Raw genomic sequence first — 17,500 nt, 5'->3', positions numbered from 1 at the left:
GCAGGGAATTGCGGTAATCAAATGATACATCTCCCAAACTGAAGAGAGAGAGAGAGAGAGAGAGAGAGAGAGAGAGAGAGAGAGAGAGAGAGAGAGAGAGAGAGAGAGAGTCTTAAAATCAGTTCAAATCTCTACAAGGACAGGGGACTGAGTTGCAGTGAACATGGAGTTCAAATGGTACGATTTTAAGTCCTGAAACTCATACGAGAGAGAGAGAGAGAGAGAGAGAGAGAGAGAGAGAGAGAGAGAGAGAGAGAGAGAGAGAGAGAGAGAGAGAGAGTCTTAAAATCAGTTCAAATCTCTACAAGGACAGGGGACTGAGTTGCAGAGATGGAGTTCAAAATCAGTTCAAAGTCCTTTACAAGGTCAGAGGGACTGAGAGTTGAGAGAGAGAGAGAGAGAGAGAGAGAGAGAACATGGACTTAAAATCAGTTCAAATCTTTACAAGGTCAGGGGACTGAGTTGCAGTGAACATGGAGTTCAAGTGGTACGATTTTAAGTTCTGAAACCCATACGAGAGAGAGAGAGAGAGAGAGAGAGAGAGAGAGAGAATTCGGTGCATTTAATGCAATAACTCTATACGATTCTATGAACGCATTTCAGAATCATTAGTAATTAAACCATGGAAAGGCTCGTCCATCACATCTGGAAGAGAAAGAAAAATCTTAGTTTGGACAAGAAACTTTAACGAGTTTTTGGGGTGTGCCGATGCAAAGACAATACTTCTAAACAGAGTTCGGGCGGATCCCGTAGCAGATAGCGCCTCCACCAAAAACGCAAGAGGTGAATTTCCAAAGAGCTTAAGAAATATTGCTACAAAAGCTTTGCATCCCAACACAGTTCATCCGATCCTATAAAACGATTATGCTTCCATATGCTATGTAACAACCAATCAGCAACTAAAATACCAATGGGCCACAGACAACAGCCCTATAAAAAACCTATACCTACTTTCTAAACAATTTCGCCGATCACAAATGTAAATATACTTTTGATGTTTGTAAGCAACAATTTACTGTTTAAAATCAAAGCCCACTGAATAGATAGGTTTCCCTCATTATTATACGCATCACATTTCTAAAATAAAAGTTATACATTATAAAGACATGCACATGCACATGTATACAAACATATGTGTATATATATTATTTATATATATATATACACATACATATATATATATATATATATATATATATAATATATATACACATACACGTGTGTATCCAAAGACTGAAAATATCCAGTCTTTCAACCTTTACTCAAAGTAACCATACAGGTGATTTGACGCACAGAAAGACCGGGTTTCTCTTATAAAAAAAAAAAGGTCATTTGATCTTATGAAGCAATGCAAAAACAGATTAGGTTTGTGACATTCCCATCGCCGCTGATGACCGTGCTATTATTTAGACTGTTAACTCTTACGGAACAATCTAAAAGGCCATTTGCCTAAATACCTACCCTGCAAAGAGCAGATGGCCGGAAGCGGAAACAATGAGCTAGGAGTTACAAACGTGGAGAAACTCCTTTCTTTGACATTACCTGAATCTGCATTATCAAATGAGGTGCGACACTATTAAATTTAATAATCGTGACTTCCGTAACCTTTCGACTGCGGGAGAAGCAAGCTGCTATGGATATAGACCTTGTAAGCCCTGACCTAGAGGTCTGCTCACATCTTCACGACTTTTTCTAAGGGTCGGGATATCATTCACCCAAGTTTGAACGCCCACGCACAAGAGAGATGCATATCTCTCTCTCTCTCTCTCTCTCTCTCTCTCTCTCTCTGACATTTGACATACCTTGTATTTCTTGGACTGTAGTCATACCTTTGCCACACAATTCTCTATTTTTTCACATTATTGTATAGGAGTGAGACATAATTCACCTGACACTGTTATAATTCTCTATTTTTCTGTTATTTATCTATCTATTGTAGTTTTCAAAAACTGAGTTTTCAGTGAGACATAATTCACTGTTATTTATCTATCTGACAAAAACTGAGTTATAGTCCCCCTCACATTCTCTCTCTCTCTCTCTCTCTCTCTCTCTCTCTCTCTCTCTCTATCTCTCTCTCTCTCTTATTTTTGACTGTTAATTAGTTTTCAAAAATCATTTTCATTAGGAATGAGACATATATTCACCTAAGATACTGTTATAGTTCTCTCTCTCTCTCTCTCTCTCTCTCTCTCTCTCTCTCTCTCTCTCTCTCTCTCTCATTGACATTTGACATTCCTTGTACTTCTTTACGGAAGTCACAATTCTCTATCCTTTCACAGTACAGTACAGAGATGAGACGCAACTCACTCAATACTGTTATAATCCCTCTCTCTCTCTCTCTCTCTCTCTCTCTCTCTCTCTCTCTCTCTCTCTCTCTCTCTCTCGGACTCCAGTCAGCATGCAATCCTCCTTTCGCCGCATCAACACCATAAACCCAAGAATGTAAACAATGGATGACGTGCAAAGCCCAACCGCGTCCCCAGTCCTACCACCCTCCCCACCCCACCATCGGCAAACAAGGCGCTGATCCTTTAGGGCAACAGAAAATCGAATTTCATGATGCTGCATAAGGGAAGGTATCCCTGGTCCTTAATATAGATGCAGTGAAGGTGAATGCATTTAATGAATGAGCAAAGTCTTCAATGTAATGTCAACGCCTTATTTTTTTTTTTTTTTATCCAACGGGCTAGTTACAGAATGCAAAGAATTCTCTTAAGATTTTTGCATTTACTTCTCTAGCTTCAGTTAAATCTACTGAAATCAGCTACGTAGGTAAATTACCCTTTTTTCAAGACTGCAATTACTACGAAATTCCATGGGCGAAGACTACAGTTCTCAAAAATTACGCAGGCGTTCATCTATTCCATTGTAATAACACTGAAGTACTGTAGCACACGAACTGATGTTCTCTCGCGAATGAATAGTATATATACCAATAATCCAAAGACCCGATTCTAAGGGTTCATGACAAAAACAAAACGTTAAATGGTAAATAATTCAATGGAAGCAAGCAAAAACACTTTAGACTTTTAATTACCCGTGAAAAAAAGATATCGATCAATTTATAGGTTAAAAAAACCATTTAATTACCAAAAGTTTATTAAATACTGTGAGGAGTGACGAATACATAAAAGAAAATTAACGCACTTTGTGAGAAATATGCATACACCGAAGCCTACATATGTAGAACATGCCAGTAACTCACATTTACTACATTTGATTTATATTACAACCAATCACTTTCTCGATTTTTGGTCGAATACGACGATGGAAGTGTATAAAACCAAAGTGGCAGCTAAGAACAGCTAATTTTTTGGGGACTGAAACATTGCTATGCAACGGAATGAGAACATGAGAAAGAAGGAATTAAATGTCTCATAAAAACCACAATTATTCAGCTTACATGCATTAACTTCGTCGCCATTGGCAAGCGAATCAAAATAAAAATCACGCACGTTATTCAATCTGGCTATACGAGGCTTGATCACACCACAATACATTTGATTCCCATTACGGTACTTCTGAGTTATAAAGGACTCTCTCGACAGACTCAGCCCAGAGACAATCGAATAAAATTCCAAGAGACCAATCTATCCATTATCCGTATTGCAAATAGATCTCTCGGCTTACGTGGCCATGCAAAGCTCGGGGAACAGGACCTGTGATTGACAGCTCAATAGAACTGCTGCGTTTACACGATTCTTAGGCACATCAAAAGAGAGAAGACAAAAGGAAATAGAACAATTAACAAAATAGATAAAAGACAAACGTTCCACGATAAAATCTGGCATACCAATGTACCATATCGAGAACCTGGCAGAAATTTATTTCGATTACACATGTGATTACAATTTGATTAATTCCAGTAACAATAATCATTTCAAGACAGTACCATCAGCGGCACGTCAACTCTTTTTACCTTTGCTGCGCAATACTGTTTTTCCTTTGACTAAAACTGCCACACATTAAGATGACCTCTGTTGACCTGACTTATTAAATTACAAGCTAGACGACGATTCAGTCCTACTTTGATTAACACACCGAAAGGACATGCAATTAAATTTCACCCATATTGGAAGAACAGAGACCAGGAACTGTGGATAATACAATTAATGAGGTATTATTTCACAGATGAAATAACCGACTGAAGAACAGAGAATAAGCTGGAGCTGCAAGTTGCAAGTAAAAAATTATAATTCATATTTAAGTTAATATAAAGATAAGAGTACAGTAGGATATCATATATGTTACGCAATTTATATTTGAAACTACAGTTAATGTCGAAAGAAGAGAACTGTAGTTCTTCATGTTCTCATTTTGACTTAAAAAAGTAAAATATAAACAAATAAATAAAAATAGGAGGAAGAAAAAAGAGCAAGGGATAATATTATGCGCCGTCTAGAACGTCAAAGTTAAGCCTCTTTTACCAAAGAGAGCAGTCAGGTTCCAAATGCCGGTGTTGTGGCTAAAGTACTTTTCACACACACACACACACACACACACACACACACACATAAAAGCTAGAAAAGTTCGAAGGATATTTCACCAACTTACTTATAAAGAATGAGTCAGGTTTCGATTCAAACTCACATCGCTTCCTATATATATATATATATATATATATATATATATATATATATATATATATATATATATATATATATATATATATATATATATATATATATATATATATGTGTGTGTATAACTGAATCACGAAGATATGGAACGTGATGAATGTATAAATAAAGGCAATAACCACAAAGGGAAAAAGTGAAACACGGAGTAGTTGCTAGGCCTTTCGATGGACTGTCTTTAATTAGCTAAGTAAAGGACAGTAAGTCGAAAGGCCTGGCAACCACTCCGTGTTGCACTTCCCCTGTCGTAGCTATTGCCTTTATATATATATATATATATATATATATATATATATATATATATATATATATATATATATATACATATATGTATATATTATATATATATATATATATATATATATATATATATATATATATATATATATATATATATATATATATATATATATATATAAACACAACCAACCGATAGTAACTGAAGTGGTATGAAGATGTTCGTCTGAAATATTGCAAATTCTGAGTAGCGATAAAGACTTAAACAGGGAAACCTTTAAACTTTTAAAAGGGAACAAACGACAGTCACAGTAAAAAGATGTATTTCTCATGCTATGTAAATAAATATATAACTAAATAAATAAATAAATAAACAAACAGACAAATAAATTAATAAAAAGAGAGAGAAAAATACTACGTTGAACGGAAGCTATGAAACAAATTCAAAAGAGAAACGCATGCCTCAAAAAACCCAATCAGTGAACGCACGGATACCGCAAAAAAGATTTCATACTGATATCGCAAGCGCGTATTCAGAGAGAAATCCAAAGAAGAGAAATAAATAACAGCTTCGTTAGCCAACAAAAGAATATGGGGCAGATGAAGTTATGTAAAACTTAACAGAACAGAATGAATTCTGAAAAATTTACGTAAAAAAAAAACGGGGGTGTAGTGCCTATTTTACGTAAGGTAACGAAATGAAAAAAAAAAGAGCAAGGTTGGAGTAAATCCGAGGGAGAGAGAGAGAGAGAGAGAGAGAGAGAGAGAGAGAGAGAATGTTACAACAAACACAAACACTGAGTGAAAATGAAGCCGCACAGGCAATATCGCCCCAGTTACGACACTCGTTAGGGGTATAACCATCAGTGCGCCTCAGTTGCTGCACTGTAGGCATTTACTCAAGTGCGTTCCCAGTGTCCCTTCCGCCACTAGCATCACCCACTTCTTAGCCTTTTGCTTTGCCTCCATTCCAGCTTCCTTTATCAGTCTTGCTGTCCACCTTCTTTAATTAACTATTACTTCTTAGAGCACGTGTGGATTTTTCCTATCAGTTCCATCTATAGATATTTATACTTCATCTACCGTACTTTCTGGGTCTCACACACTGCTGTACAATTAATTCCAATTCCCAACTTTAACTTAAGCGCTGAATGGCTGAAAGTACCTCAATGGTTGGTTTGACCACCCAAATTTAATAACTAGTCCCAGTTACGATAGTACTGTCGGCTAGGGAAGTTTTACCCTCAAGTCGAAAGTCTAAGGCTAAAAAAGAATTGTCGGGCGTTACTGTATGAGAACTGAAGGGCAAATTATTTTCATAACTGATTAATGAAAACAGAAATGCTTGCAGGTTTCATCTGACTGAAGAAAACACACTAATGCCTCATTAAAGCAAAATAAACTCTTATATCAGGGTTACAGAAATGATGCATCTTGTAGCCTTGACACTTTTTCAGTAGGCAGTTTTCGTCCGGATTAAGATATTAAGATACTGAGACTAAAATGTGCATATAAAAATTTTTCTATAGTAATGATAGTTTTGTATCCCTAGGAATGGTTTAAAGCGAAATTTCATACATATATTTTCACAATTATCTTTATGAATAAATGGCAATGATAATATTAGTATCAGTAGCGCGTACGATTATTTAGTTCATGATTATTCTCTTCTCAACAATATTCACTCCATTAAAAAGCCAACATAAATTCGAAACGATCAAATTTGTTCTAACAATCTACCCAATTGCACTTATGTTATGATGCACAGTGCAAATTATTCTCCATCCAAAATATGGGACATGCAGATACTGCTCAATTCACAAAAACTTAGTCCTTAAAAGATTAAGTACCACTTGGAGTAGCAGTGGACATAATAATAATAATAATAATAATAATAATAATAATAATAATAATAATAATAATAATCTGCAAGTGGCATTAGTTCCTCGTTGGACGAGTCGGTAGAGTTCTAGGCTAGCACTCTGCTAGGCCCGAGTTCGAGTCTCCGACCGGCCAATGAAAATTAGAGGAATTTATTTCTGGTGACAGAAATTCATTTCTCGGTATATCGTGGTTCGGATTCCACAATAAGCTGTAGGTCCCGTTGCTAGGTAACCAATTGGTTCTTAGCCACGTAAAATAAGTCTAATCCTTCGGGCCAGCCCTACGAGAGCTGTTAATAAGCTCACGGGTCTGGTTAAACTAAGGTATACTTTTGCAAGTGGCATTTTGTCGGTGGTATAACAAAATTAATACTGTCAAATCACTAAGTATTACTAATAGTAGCAGTAGACATAACAGACCAGCCCTAAGAGAGCTGAAAGTCAGCTCAGCGGTCTGGTTAAACTACTTTATTATAATAATAATAATAATAATAATAATATTAATAATAATAATATATTATAATAGTAATAATAATAATAATAATACTCTGCAAGTGGCATTTTGTTGGTGGTGTAACAACAGTAATACTAACAAATCACAAACTAACACGAAAACTGTTACAAGCTGCATCTAGTATGCATGAAAAGCTCTTTCATAATCAGCTTACTCTGATAGGACCAACAAGGGATAATGACGTCGTTCATCCGCTTCGTCGCCAACTGGAATATGCTCAGCTCGCTCTTAACATACTGGTACTGTAATCACACACACACACACACACACACACACACACACACACACACACACACACACACACATATATATATACAGTATATATATATATATATATATATATATATATATATATATATATATATATATAAATATATTATCAGTAAATGATTTCCAAGGAATACACTATTTCGGAAGCAGTTGGTTCCCTTCACCTATTATGTTCCCTTTACGTCATATCTGTATATTTACAGGCAACCTTTACTGATACTGAATTCAGTTTTAACTGTAATACTGTTGACAAACATGCACACACATATATACATGTATATGTATATATATAAATATATATATACACATACATATAACACACACAGATGTGTGTGTATTTTTCACTAACTCTGTATTATCTGCGCTGTCGTCTTCTGTCATCAACAGTGATGTAAAGCCTTGGATGCCTATAAATCAATTTTTTACTTACCTATGTTAAAAAGATAAAATATTCCCGGTTGACAGATAACAACATTCACTGATCTTAAATAAAAACATCACAAAACAAAAATAAGCAACCGTACAGAGTACTCACCTAGCAACTCCAGCAAGGTTTTTACTTGTATAAAAATTTCTTAGGCCAAGTATTCCAGCTCCAATGAATTTTCACAAAAAAACACTTAAGAACTGCACTCACTCAAGCACTATATCCACTGAAGCACTGTATCCACTATAAGCACTACACATAAAATCCCGAGCCCTGGAAGAGCAAATGGAAAAACACATGTTAAAAATGGCGACAGTTAAGACAAATATATAGCTATGATCTCATATTTACTCATGTACTATATTAAAACATTATATGTATATGTATGTATATATATATATATATATATATATATATATATATATATATATATATATATATATATATATAATTTATACAGTATATATATATATTTTATATATATATATATATATATATATATATATATATATTATAGATATATATATATATATATATATATATATATATATAATATTTTTATAAAGAAAATAAAGATGAGAAAGATATAAAATTTATTCTAACCCTAAATAAATTCATATAACAGAATGGTTACACAACGAAAGTATAAAAACAAGAGAGAGAGAGAGAGAGAGAGAGAGAGAGAGAGAGAGAGAGAGAGAGAGAGAGAGAGAGAGAGAGCTCGAAGCAGCAACATGTGACACCTGGGATGGGACGCTCCAGCGATTACCACTCAGGAGATCATCTTACCTAAGAGGGAGAGGAAAGGTCCTGACAAGAGAAGGAAATGGAAAGCGGAGAATAGAATAGGAGAAAGGAGAAAGTAGAGAAGAGAAAGAAGAGAAAGAGGAAGAATGAACGAGAAAGGGAAGTGATGTACATTAAGAAGGAAGAGTAGTTTGACGATGGAAATTGCCGTAACGGAAGCTATTCTAGCTAAAATGGTAAAGAAATAAAAATGAATGGAATAAAGTTCATAATGGAAGTGTAAGTATTTCTGGAATTAAAGAATGGGGTTTGGTGTGAATTAAAAATTTATTTGTGATTTATTCACATGTAATTTCCAAAAGGCATAAACAAGCCTGTGCCTCCCATATTTCACATTCATTCATTCCTATATTTCACACATCTTTATATGTAAACATTAAGTCATATGTAACTCATTAATATATTATTCACTGTTCCTCAAGAATCATTTTCACCTAGAGATGATTTGGGATTCCAACCCAGGCCCTTTTAGACTTGATAAATTGCTGGGCAAATCACGTTTACTGCTGCCCATTTAACAGACATAAAAGGTATGGGTTCGAATCCTTGTTTGGGTAGGTACATAATTCGCCTGGGTTGAAAATTAGTCTCGAGGTACTGAGGTATTGTGAGGTACATCATCAATGAGCTGTTTGTGGTTTTAAATCTTAAAAACAACATGTGCAAAATTTGCTAGAAGTTATAACACACATAAACTGCATATATATATATATATATATATATATATATATATATATATATATATATATATATATATATATATATATATATATATATAAATATATAAACTGTTATAGTGTATGTTATAACACTATATACACTGTATATTGTGTATGTGTGTGTGCATGTGTGCATAGACTTCATATATGCGCGTATCGTTGTGTTGTGTGTGTGCATGTATATATATATATATAGACTTATATATATATATATATATATATATATATATATATATATATATATATATATATATATATATATATATATATATATATATATATATATGTGTGTGTGTGTGTGTGTGTGTGTGTATATACACAAATTGTTCAACATAACGTGGTCATGGGAGTATTGCTAATCAAATACATATGGTCCTCAGATTTCTCCATGATATGCGAGGGTCCAGTGATATTTTATATTTAAATTGCACGGTAGTCGAACTTAATTTTCTCTCTCTTGTTTTGAACATGCTTTCACCGCACCTTTCACCTCCAGCATTCCTAAACTCTGTCGGTTTATTTATTCGGTTTTATACTTGTGAAGCAGGAATGAAGTGATAATGGCGACTGACCAAATGCGCATGTGCATATGTACATCCCTGCAAGGCCACTTTTTCATGAGATAATTCCCAACGATTGAGTAATTACCTCGTACCGACCTACTTTCTCATATGAGAGAGAGAGAGAGAGAGAGAGAGAGAGAGAGAGAGAGAGAGAGAGAGAGAGAGAGAGAGAGGGGGGAGAGTTCATGAGGAAATAATAATTATACAATACTTTTCAACTTAAAAGTATACTTCAGTTTTACCAGACTACTGAGCTGATTAACAGCTCTCCTAGGGCTGGCCCGAAGGATTAGACTTATTTTACGCAACTTAGACAGCTACAGTTCTCATGGCGAACTATTAAAACAAAATGCTGGGCACAAACAAGACCAAACATTGGGCCCCAAAATGTGGAAAAAGAAATAGGAAAAACATTTCGTCCACATTTTGTTCAAAATACTCTAGTGAATGGCGTTTTGTCCGAGATCTTTACAACTTTTAGTTTTTACAAGACGGTCACTGGACTCCAGAAAATCATAACGTAATAGAGGAATCATGAAACAATGGTTGCTTGTCATTCGGCCCCAGTAATAAGAAACCAAATTACAGCTCAAATTTAGAAAGGATCAGTAAGCATTTAATCAGTGACCTGAAGCTGAAATCGAGCAAAACTAAAATTTATACTGATTAGCCGATCCCGTTGCATGATCCACTGCATTTCCTAATTCTAAATTTTGACAACGCCTGGCGACAACTTCGACCCAGAACCTTATTTTTATCACAGTGCTTGGAAACAGTTCTTAAGCTACAGGAAGGACAGAGATACGGCATGATTTGTAGGGCTTTCCACACCAGCTGAAATCAGCAGCATTTCAGTATCTTTATCGTTTACGCTAGCTGGCTTTCGGTATTGGCTTCCATTTTATCTGACAGCGAAAATGACCGTTTAGACTATCTTCGCAAGATATGTTAAGTGGCACCCTTTCCTAGGAAATGACAATAAGAAAGGGTGCCAATCCCGTTATCGGAGTGACAGATGTCGCATAGGCCATTATGAAAGATCTTTTATTCCTTTGAAGGGCAAGATCTCTTGATGTTCTCAAGCTTAGCAGTGGCAGTAATGCGAATTTCAAGTTAAAGAATACGTACGCATATTAAGAGGCAGACTAATTAAAGAAGGGGTTATAGAATAGAGTATAGAATTTAGGCCAAAGACCAAGCGCTGGGACCTATGAGGTCATTCAGTGCTGAAACGGAAATTGACAGTAAAAAGGTCTGAAAGGCGTAACAGGAGGAAAACCTTGCAGTTGCACTATGAAGCAATTGTTAGGATAGGGTGGGAGGTAAGATGGAAAAAAGAGATTATGAACGGAGGTTCAGTAAAAGGAATGAAAGAGGCTGCAGCTCAGGGCCAAAGGGACGTTGCAAAGAACCTTTAAGTAATGCCTACAGCGAACTGCATGAGGTACACTGGCGGCACTAGCCCCTACGGAATAAAAACAAGAAAAAAAAAAATCATCCTCCATCTGATAAGATCGACTTTCTAAAACAGACGATGCGAACAAAACATGCAACTGTTAGGTCAAGCTATATAAATCCCCAAAAATAACCGTAGTAAGGAAATAAAAAAAAAAAAATAAATCTAAGTCGGATAAAAACGACACCACATCACTTAAAAACAAAATGACTCTCATGCAATTATTGGCTAATTCACAACCAAGTATTGGCTGGTAATGAGTCATTTCGCAAACAGCACTCCAAATAAAAGCCAATTTCATTATTCATTACACATTACGGCAGATGATTTCTGCAAATTATGGGCCCGAAAATGCGTTGATACGTATTGCTATTTGCAGAACGCATAACGAGAAGAAACAGAATTATAATTCTTTACTTTCATAGGCAATGCTCGTTAATTTTCAGTAAGACCTGAAAGTGAATTACACGTTACGTCTTCGAAATGAGTGGCTGATAAGCTTCAGAGTGTGTCACTATTAAGATCGAAAAGTATATTACACAACTTGTAATAAGACTGAAAATTGCTTTGTAAATGTAATAAAAGATTTATAAAGCTTATAATACCACCTGGAATTATATAGCTAATATCTTTTAATATCTGACTTGACAAGAACTGAATGCATACGAGTTAACACGACTTTAAAGTATACCGTAGAAGCTGATAACTGAAATTGCAGCGTTTGACGTTAATCGTTAATGAAGTTTGGAATTACATGGGTGAATGGTTCTTGAATTATGCATATCAGTAAATTCGTTAATGGACCTGACAACACGACATTTAATAAAAGTTAACATATCAAGTGAAACATCTGAAGATAGGCCTATGCTCTGTAACATGAAACTGACAACATACTATTTATAAAAGTAACATTGTTAGTTAACTTCTGAAGATTGGAATGAAAAGTAATTATTGGTCGTTGTTTCACAGTCAATATTCAAAACGAGATTTGAGAAAAACAGGGCCTCATTAAGATTAGTTGAACATTGACGGTCGTTTCTGTAGAACTTTATGAGAATTCGTCAGAAACATTCTCAAAAATCATGGTAACAAACTAAAGCATTAATAACAAACAGGTGAAAAATGCGCCAAAGTTTCTTCGGCGCAATCGAGTTTTCTGTACAGCATATAATGTTGTATGAAACTTTCAGCCACGGCACATGAAACTCTTAGCCGGGGCCCATGAAACTCAGCCACGGTCCGGTGGTGGCTTGTGTTGGTACCTCTAGCGGAGCCAGAAGTGCGATTATGGCTAAATTTATAACCTTAAATAATATGAAAATTACTGAGGCTAGAGGGCTGCAATTTAGTATGTTTGTTGATTGGAGGGTAGATGATCAACATACCAATTTGCAGCCCTCTAGCCTCAGTAGTTTTTAAGATATGAGGGCGGAGAGAAAAAGCGCGGACGGACAGACAAAGCCGTCAGAATAATTTTCTTTTACAGAAAACTAAAAGAGCAAAAGCATAAATAACAAAATGAAATGGACTGAAAACGTTGTCATAATACGGTAGGAAATATAAATGAATGTATTCAAAATCACGAGCCGGAGAGTGATGTACTATCATAATTTCACATATGGGTGGGATATATAAACAAACGTATTTAAGTTAAGAATAAAAAAACAGACATAATACATTATTATTTCAAATGAAGATCACACGACGTGTGTGATAAGAACTTGGCTTTTACGACATAAAACACAAACCACACAATTCATCTCAACCAAAAACAAATACTTCTCTTTAATTACAATATACGGAAAAAGAGAGAATATACACAAAGAGTGAATTTTCTTTATTTACACCATATTAATAGTAAACAGCTGAAGGACACGCGGGCTCCGACGAGCTGCAATGCCATACCTTTTTTCTTACCTAAGCTATTTTTGACAGTCTGCGCCCCTTGCCCAGACAAGACATGTCTGCCTCTCAAAGGGGAGAGAGAGAGAGAGAGAGAGAGAAAGTGGGGTTGCAGGGATGGCTGACTGAACGTTGGGCACAAAAGAGTATTGTGTGTGGAACCCCAAGAGAGAGAGAGAGAGAGAGAGAGAGAGAGAGAGAGAGAGAGAGAGAGAGAGAGAGAGAGAGAGTCTGTTAAAATACATGCCCCTGAACACAAAAAAATGGGGAACAATAAAAGGTGGAAGACGTAAACCATAAAAGGAAAGAAAAGGCTAAAAGTAAACGGAAAAAAGAGGAAGACAATAATACTGATAAATGGCCAACATTTCAAAGAGAAAAACGGGAAAAAATGCACAAGATAACATTGTGTTAAGATCTTGGGAAAGGTAGTGTGGCAAAATATGGTCGTGAGAGATGATAGCTTAGACAGAGAGAGAGAGAGAGAGAGAGAGAGAGAGAGAGAGAGAGAGAGAGAGAGAGAGAGAGAGAGAGAGAGAGAGAGATTTAGTGCCCACACATCTCAGATTATCAGTTAGTTCTTAACGTGAATGGTTCCAGATGTTCTTAAACAAACGAACCGATTGAAAGCTATCTGACGATAAATGGCTAGCGATCTTCCCTTTCAGAGTATAAAAAAAAACCTACATTACATCAAACTATCGTTAATCATCACTTGTTCCTTAAAAATTCACTCTTCGCAAACTTTCTAGGTTAAATTTGGACGATTTCTACTATAGGGCGTTTTCTACGACTGCAACATCCCACCCACCCTCTCTCTCTCTCTCTCTCTCTCTCTCTCTCTCTCTCTCTCTCTCTCTCTCTCTCTCTCTCTCTCTCTCTCTATATATATATATATATATATATATATATATATATATATATATATATATATATATATATATATGTGTCACATACATGTGTATGTGTGTAAAAATAATAGTGAGCTTGTTACTATAGGATGTTTTGCAAATTAACAATTTTAAGATCTGCGAGTTAAAATACTGAGTAACATGCTTAAGGAATATGTTTAACAGTTCGACTTTTCATAATAAAAAAAACTTGGATTGTCGCCTGAGAAAACGCACTATTATAGAAAGTCTAAATTTAACCGAGAAAGTCTGAGAAGAGTGAAGTTTGAAGGCACAAGTGATGATCAACTCTGCTCTACTGTTTTTTTTTTTTTTTTTTTTTGTTACCTAAAAGGGAAGACAGTTCATCGCCCGACACCACATTTCGTTTGTTCAAGAACATCTGTGCGTGTGTGTGTGTGTGTGTGTGTGTGTGTGTGTGTGTGGTGGGTGGGTGGGCGCGCACGCGCACATTTCTCAAATGCAAATAAATTTTTAGAAGGATACCTAAAAGTTGTAGACCTCCATCCCTAATACTACACGTAAATTTTGTGCAGTGCCTATTTCCTATGCAAAGAATTTAACCTACAGTTCTAGAACTAAAAACATATAAAGATTTGCTGGCGTAACGGCGTTAGTGAAATGATCTGAATGAAATAAGTTATAAATAAAAAAATATGCTTTCCAATGTATGCTAATGTTGTACCTAATGCGATCAAATATAGTAACAAAATTACATACTGCAATCAAACCAGTGGCTTTAGAGGCAGCACGACGCCTAAAATAGCCAAAGGCCCTGGGTTAATTCCTCTAATTGATGGCGTGACTTCCAGTTTATACTGGGCAAACTACTTAATCAAGAAGCTTCGGGATCTCGCTGTGGTGGGTTTTCTCGCTAAAATCGAAAGGAGTGTGATGGAGTCAGGAGTTTCTCATAACAAATCTTCGGATATTTAGAAGGGATGGTTCAAGGATTTCATAGATTTTGTTATAAATTCTACCGACCCCTTCCGGGGTTTGAGAGCACATTCAAGAAATGCAGAAACAATATGTATGAAATATATCAAGATGATGTACAAAGACAACATTCATAGATTCAAATGCCTTACACTACTTAAAAAGAAAAAGTAAAGGACTTATAGTGCATTTGCGTCTACATGAAATTTAACAAACTAGTTACAAAAGATTATAATTCTTATTTAATGGCCCAAACCTACTAGATAAATACATAAAATCAAACATCATAAACTTCTAAAACATTATTAAATACTCTGATTATACCACATAATTCTTCTAATAGTTCACCAACAAATCCTTGAAGACACACACATTGATTTTTCACGTCGTTCACGCTGAAGGGGAACGCTAAGATTAACCAAGTGCTGTTAAAAAATGCTCGTGGTGTGGTTATGGCATCAGCTATGTGCAAAATGCCAAAGATAACATCAGTGGCCTTTCCGCTTCGACGATCATCGACACAACAAACGGTGATTCGGCATAAATGCAGGTTGCCTTTTCAGTTGCAGCTTCCTTGCATCCTGTGGTAGAATCTCTCTCTCTCTCTCTCTCTCTCTCTCTCTCTCTCTCTCTCTCTAATATATATATTATATATATACATATGTGTGTGTGTGGTGTGTGTATGAGAGAGATATATGTGTGTGTGTGTGTGTGGAGAGAGAGAGAGAGAGAGAGAGAGAGAGAGAGAGAGAGAGAGAGAGAGTGTGTGTGTGTGTGTGTGTGTGTGTGTGTGTGTGTGTGTGTGTGTGTGTGTGAGAGAGAGAGAGACAGTGTGTGTGTGTGTGTGTGTGAGAGAGAGAGACAGTGTGTGTGTGTGTGTGTGTGTGAGAGAGAGAGTGAGAGAGAGAGAGAGAGAGTGTGTGTGTGTGTGTGTGTGAGAGAGAGAGTGTGTGTGTGTGTGTGTGTGTGTGTGTGTGTGTGTGTGTATATATATATAGATGAAATATATAGATGAAAATATAGCATTAATTCATTTTTAAACATAACACCATCAGACTATTAATAATCAATCCTTGCAACATAAACAACATTAATCAACAAGTTTTTGCAACTACACATACCCTAATCAATATAAAAACTATACAAAAGATATACATTATAGTATTAAATCACTTTTAAACATTTCACCATCAGACAATAATCAATCCTCGCAACATCCGTAACAACAATAATCAACAAAGTTTTTACAACCACATATAATCAGTCCCAGAACCACACAAGACATCTTTCCCCATAACTGCTCCTGACTGTGGCTATGAACAGCCTTAACAAGAAAGATGTCAGCCCCTGAGATAAACCAGATTTAATTCAATACATACCACCATTCCCTAAACGAGCAGGTTCTTAAAGGGTACGAAACGCTCGCCATTTCTCCCTTCACAAGAAGGATTAGCAAGAGATCACAACTGAAATTGAGTCGGTAACTTATCGTGCCAAGAGTTCAATTAGGCTTAGAAATAATAGCCCAAGTCGACACGCCAGGAGAGAAAAAGGAAAAAGGAAAGATCAGCTCGGCATTGAACAGCTCGCTCGCTCTCTCTCTCTCTCTCTCTCTCTCTCTCTCTCTCTCTCTCTCTCTCTCTCTTCTCTGGTTAAGGTGAAAAATATGTAAAAATTACTTAAGGAATCTTAATTCTCTCACTAAATTTATTATTGAAAAAATTGCTTTTAATATCCAGAGCCTATTAAAACCATTCTCTCAATCACACGAACAACTCAGAACCTTAACAGGCAATCCAACATAATCACTTTATTCTTAAAAGTCTTTTAAAACTATCCAAGAATATACAAATATGTTCGAAAACGACTAAATATTTTGTGTAGGTTTTCTATAAATTACTCCACTAGGAAAAGAACTGACGTAAATAAATGAAACATATTTACTGTGCTGCGGTTCAATTTTTATAGAATAGAATAGAATATAGAATTTAGGCCAAAGGCCGAAAGTTAGGACCTATGAGGTGGTCCAGCGTTGAAAGGGTAATTGTTAGAGAGGGCGGAAAGTCAGATGGAAGAAAGAGAATATGAACGGAGGTACAGTCAAAGAAATGAAAGGGGTTGCAGCTAGGGACCGAAGGGACGCTGCAAAGACCCTTAAAGTAATGCCTGCAGTGCATCACATGGGGTGCACTGACGGCGCCAACCCCCTACCCGGGCCTAATGTTTATACATGCGTCT

General features: G+C 35.9%; 1 protein-coding gene across 22 annotated transcripts in view; it reads right to left on the bottom strand.

The window, feature by feature from the left end:
* Nucleotides 1-17,500, bottom strand: part of LOC136854603 (uncharacterized) — a 671,913-nt gene that overhangs the window by 565,367 nt on the left and 89,046 nt on the right. For all 22 annotated transcript variants that reach the window (XM_067131080.1, XM_067131113.1, XM_067131090.1 and 19 more), the window contains exon 2: nt 8,077-8,241. The gene's annotated coding sequence lies outside the window, so the exon portion shown is untranslated. The remainder of the gene's footprint in view (nt 1-8,076; nt 8,242-17,500) is intronic.

The sequence above is a fragment of the Macrobrachium rosenbergii genome, chromosome 29 (genome assembly GCF_040412425.1).
Source record: "Macrobrachium rosenbergii isolate ZJJX-2024 chromosome 29, ASM4041242v1, whole genome shotgun sequence".
NCBI lineage: Eukaryota > Metazoa > Arthropoda > Malacostraca > Decapoda > Palaemonidae > Macrobrachium > Macrobrachium rosenbergii.
This window is presented reverse-complemented; position numbering and strand designations above follow the sequence as displayed.